Source organism: Rutidosis leptorrhynchoides, chromosome 4, assembly GCF_046630445.1.
Source record: "Rutidosis leptorrhynchoides isolate AG116_Rl617_1_P2 chromosome 4, CSIRO_AGI_Rlap_v1, whole genome shotgun sequence".
Classification (NCBI taxonomy): domain Eukaryota; kingdom Viridiplantae; phylum Streptophyta; class Magnoliopsida; order Asterales; family Asteraceae; genus Rutidosis; species Rutidosis leptorrhynchoides.
Window position 1 is genome coordinate 473,563,959 of NC_092336.1, and position 6,000 is coordinate 473,569,958.

Here is a 6,000-nt window from a genome sequence, read left to right on the forward strand (position 1 = left end):
TGGTCCTAATATGCCAATTGAACCCGAACACAAGTGTTAAACACTTATCGTTCTCAAAATCGCCCATAAACCCTAATTTTGACCCATAAGGTCAAAATCTCACCATTTACAAGTTTTGACACCAAAACATGTTTAACTCGGTTTTATACTTCAACTTAATCCATTTTAAGTTTACAAACCTCATCGAATCGACATTCGGGTCACAATCATCGTCAAACCCTAATTTTGACTCTAGTCAAAATTAGTCAAACACGAGAACCCTAAAAGTCTCCAAAACACCAATAATCACTAATGCTAGTGATTATACACCCTTTACAAGTCTTAAACATGGTTAAATCATTAACCAACCTAAAACCTGCCTTTAACACTTATAAACCCGAATCTTGGTGTTAATCTTCAATTAACAACTAAATGGGTTCCATCTATGAATCATACAATCAAAAGCCCCAAATTTGAATGATGAACACGAAAATAAAATTCGGAGTTAGAGCTTACCACTAGTATCACCGTGTAGCTAAGAACGAGGAGAACAACCTAGTCAACTACGCCAAAGATCAATTCCCGCTTCTTCCTTTCCAAAAATCCCTTTGAATCCAATTGGGTGTTTGAGTTTTTGAGAGGAAAATGAAATTAGGAAATGAAATGAATGGATGAGGTTAAAGCCTCAAATCTGGCTCAAACGTGAAATGACCAATTTGCCCTTGAACCTTATTTAAAATTACAAGAATCTGGCACCAGTTTGCCCGTATCGCCGCGCCGCGGCCTTAAATGTCGCGCCGCGACATTTGCCTAGTTCTGGGATCATTTTTTGTCCTACTTCTGATCTCAATTTCAGTCCATTGCCGCGCCGCGGCCTCCTTTGTCGCGCCGCGACACAAAGCACGATCTGAGTAATTTTCTCCTCATACAAGACTTAACACTAGAAAATGTCCCGAACCCTTCATACGCCTATCGTACATACCCAATACACCTATAAATCATATACGGGGAAAACGGGGTGTTACACAAAGTCATCAGGATGAGATCAATTTTAAAGTTTTCGCCACCAAACACAACATTACAATTTTTACACACATCCACCACTAGCACCGTCTTGCCATCCGCTATTTCAACTTCTACCGGATGACTCAACTTAGCTAACTGTTTATTAAGTTTCGAAACAAATTTTGGTGACACGAACGACAAGTTAGCACCACTATCAAAGAGTATCCTTGCCGGATTAGAATTAACCATGAAAGTACCTGAGACGACTTCGTTAGATTGCTTGGCTTCCTCATTGGTCATCAAATAATTACGACCCCTAGCCTTACCTGCCGCCCTCTCTAGCCGCTTAACATTATCGTTGCGCAAATCGGGACATTTCGGCCTTTTGTGCCCCTCTTTACCACAATTAAAACAAGTGATTTTGTTTGCGGAGGATAGAGTCGGACATTCACGAGCCATGTGGCCCTTTTGTCCACGATTATAGCACGAATAAGAAAAATCCCCGGAAGCACTCTTCTTCCCTCCACCAACATTACCGGAACCCTTTTTGTTCTTTTTGTTCGAAAAGTTCGAATGGTTCGAACCTTCACTCTTTCTCTTGCCAAAAGTAAAGCCGCTCTTCTTCAACACGAGCGCCTCAAAACCCTTGGCCATATCAAATAATTCATCAAAATTTTTCACTACCGTTACACTAATCTTATCTTGATAACAATCATTCAACGTTCGGTAAAAGTCTTCCTTCAACATCTTATCATTCCCGACGTACTCCGGGCAAAATTGGGTCTTGGACAAAAACACGGATTTGAGAGTGTTCAAATCCATCGACCCTTGCCTCAAGGAACGTAACTCGTCCTTAAGCCTAGTAAGATCGGCCGAAGTTCGGTATTCCTTGAAAAATTCGGACTTTAATTCATCCCACGTGAATTCCATGCATTGCTCTTCACCATAAACTTGGAGTTTTGCGTCCCACCACAACTTAGAATCACCCCTCAACATACCACACCCGTACCTTGTCTTCTTATCGGGAGGACATTCACAAGTACGGAAGGCCCCCTCCATATCGGAGATCCAATGGGCACTCTTTAGAGGGTCTCGTTCACCTTCAAAGGTGGGAGGTTGAGAATCCTTGAAGTTCTTATAGAGAAAGTCCCGTCTTCCCACATTATCTTCGTGAAGAACGGCCTTCACTTGCTCCTTGACTACATTGACTAATTGCTCGTCAATCGTATCTAGAAACATTTTCTTAACATCCTCTAGGAACTCCGCCTTTTGACGTTTAAAGATGGCCTCAACTTTGGCCGTGAACTCAATGTCCTCACTCGTACTTCCATCATTGGTGTCGTGTCCATTTCTCATCTTCATTCTATAAAACGAAGTAAAATAAGCAACGAAACGAAAGGACTTAACACATATGTATATACATATACACCACACTACCCCATCTTGCTCAACAATCGTCGTACATCGCTTGTTTGACACGATTTGAACCCGTAACAATGGTAGCTAATCATTGTTACACGAGCACATCGCATTAACTCACTAGTACCACGTCTATCTCGCTTGACGATTTCAAATACCACACAAAACAATAGCGCATGATTAGTTCACATAAACCTATGCACTAACCAAAACCCGATCCGACCCAAAGTCCTACAAGTCCCGCATAACGCGCAAACAAAAAGTCTAAGTCTAGGCGCCTATCTCAAGACACCTAAATCCCTTAGACCATGCTCTGATACCACTTGTAATAACCCAACCTATACGCAATCGAAATATGCGAAATAAAAAAATATTTTTTACAGCATAGTGGCGCGGCGCGCCATTAGCCTGCGCGGCGCGCCAAATCGGCCTGTCCGAATTTTTCCTTTTTGCGAAAAAGATCGCCCACTTCCCGACATAATTAGACGAAACGCTTTTAACAACAAGTTCCAATATGTAAAACTAACACGATTCAATCATAAAATAAGTTTTACAAGGCGGGGCCCACATCGGCCGTTTTACGAGTTTCATACAAAAGTTTGAGTTTCGACCACATTAAGTTTAAATACCAAACGACACTATGAGCATGGTGTTTGGGGTTAAACTACCCAAGCCTCGGTCAAACTCCAAAAGCTAACCCATCCAAAAAGCGTCCCCCAACAACAAGCGGGATCTCTAATCCAAGATAATGCCCTTACCCTTGTGACGATCGCTCCAAATCCATATGGACGAACACGTCATTCATTGATTTCATTGCGAGGTATTTGACCTCTATATGATACGTTTTGTAAACATTGCATTCTTTTGAAAAGGCACACCATAAATGAATATTTAAATCAAAGGTTTTCGACATCTGATGATTTCTACATATAGACAATCACCGTATATAATAGTTTACAACATCATTTCTGTTGACAATGCAGTCAAAATAAGATACATGGTGATGATTTGGTAAATGCAACGTCTCCTTGAAAAATATGTCATGTAACACTCCATGCACATAGCTTGTTTAACATCTAAGCAAACAGCGGAAGACTTCTAGGAAACCTGAGAATAAACATGCTAACAAGTGTCAACACAAAGGTTGGTGAGTTCATAGTTTTAATGTTGCTCATAATCTGTATATAAAGGTGGATCACAAGATTTCAGTTGTTTCATCCAGAAACGTTTATCAATAGATTCTACATAACAGAGCACCCTGGTAACTAAGCTTTAACGTTATAATGATAAATACCCCATTCGTTTTAATACACGCAAACCAACGTGTCCTAAACTCAAATAACACACGTCCGTTAAAAGGCTAGCGCTCTAGCTCGGACGGGGATGTCAAGCCCTTTGGATCCATATACTGTTATTCGCGCCCACCAGTCCATATCCTATGTACTGGCAGCTACTAGTTACCAAAGCTAAGGGATTTTCGGTTCAAACTCAGTGTAGAATTAAGTATGTACTTGTATCCATTGCGTTTTAAAATAAATTGCATGTATTCTCAGCCCAAAAATATAGATTGCAAAAGCAATTAAGAAGGGAGCAAATGAAACTCACGCATATAAATATTGTATATCGGTTAATAAAGCATTTGCATGTATTCTCAGCCCAAAAATGTAGAGAGTAAAAGGGATCTTATGAAACTCACGCATATAAATATTGTATATCGGTTAATAAAGCATTTGCATGTATTCTCAGCCCAAAAATGTAGAGAGTAAAAGGGATCTTATGAAACTCACGCATATAAATATTGTATATCGGTTAATAAAGCATTTGCATGTATTCTCAGCCCAAAAATGTAGAGAGTAAAAGGGATCTTATGAAACTCACTGTTTAATATTGATATACAATATTGTAGAAAAGCACGTAGACGCATCGGAGATGATAAACACGAGGTTTGATTCACAAAAATACCCTCGAACATTACCCATAATTTCCTTGGCAATAACCCATATTTTCCTTAGCTCTAGCTCGCTTGGAAACACGTTTTGAAAATTACTTGGACAGCACTCCGTCGTAATATTTTATGTACATTATTATTTTTGTATCGCAAAAATAATAACACTAATAATAAAAATAATAAGATTAATAATAATCTTATTAATAATAATAATAATAATAATAATAATAATAATAATAATAATAATAATAATAATAATAATAAATAATATTACGGAGTATATCTATATTTGTGTATGTGTGTGATTATCTCGAGCCAAAAACTGCAATTTATAGCAATCATACCTGAAAAAGTACCCCATGCGATCGCATGGGGTTTAGCCTCCTTGGCCATGCGATCGCATGGCTGGAGGATTCAGCTCATAAACCTTTGTCTCGTTGTTTGTTGATGTCAAAGCAGAGGGGTATAAAATACTATTAATTTTTACTAGGAAATACTATTAAATACGATACAATTTTACACAAGATATTTATTTATTTATAGAATGGATATACTTAAACCTTGCTACAACACTTATAGGCAGTGTACCTAATCGTACAGTAGTGTAGTTTTTAGTAAGTCCGGTTCGTTCCACAGGGAAATCTTTAAACAAAGCTCAACGCTATATTAGTTTACTTTTATAAAAATACAAATATATATATATAAGTAATATTATTATTATAAAGGGGGGTTTTTACCGTTTAATGACCGGTTTGTCGATTTTAAGACTTTAGTCGCAGTTAAAACCTAATGTAAAATATTAAATAAATAAAAGACTTAAATTAAAACTTAAAGTAAATAACGATAATGAAATTGCGAATAATAAAAGTGCGATAAAATAAACTTGCGATAATTAAAAAGTACGATAATTAAAAGTGCGATTAAATAACAATAAATAAAAGTGCGATAATTAGAAGTGCAATTAAATATAAAATAAAGGAAATTAAATATGAAATAAAAGAATTATGCTTATTTAAACTTCCGTAATCATGATGTTTGACGTGTTGATTTTAGTTTTATGCCCATGGGTTAATTGTCCTTTGTCCTGGATTATTCAATATGTCCATCTGGTTTTTGTCCATAACAGTCCATCAGTCATAAATATAAAGTGCGAGTGTCCTCGTCAAATTATTATTATACCCGAAGTTAATTATTCCAACTAATTGGGGATTCGAATTGTAACAAGGTTTTAATACTTTGTTTAATGAATACACCAGGTTATCGACTGCGTGTAAACCAAGGTTTTACTACTTTGTTAACAATTACACCAATTACCCTTGAATGTAATTTCACCCCTGTTTTAATTATTCTAGTGGCTATTAATCCATTCCCGTGTCCGGTTAAATGAACGATTATTCGTACATATAATTACCCCGCCCATCGTGTCCGATCGAGTGTATATGGTAATTTATAGGGACGCCCAATTGTAAATCTTTATATTAACATTAACAAACTATCATTTAGTTAAACAAATATAAAGTCCATTAATAGCCCATAGTCTAATTTCCACAAGTGTCGTTCTTTTGTCCAAACCCCAATTATGGTACAAAGCCCAATTACCCAATTTTAGTAATTAGCCCAACATCATGATTACTTCGTTTTAAATAAGC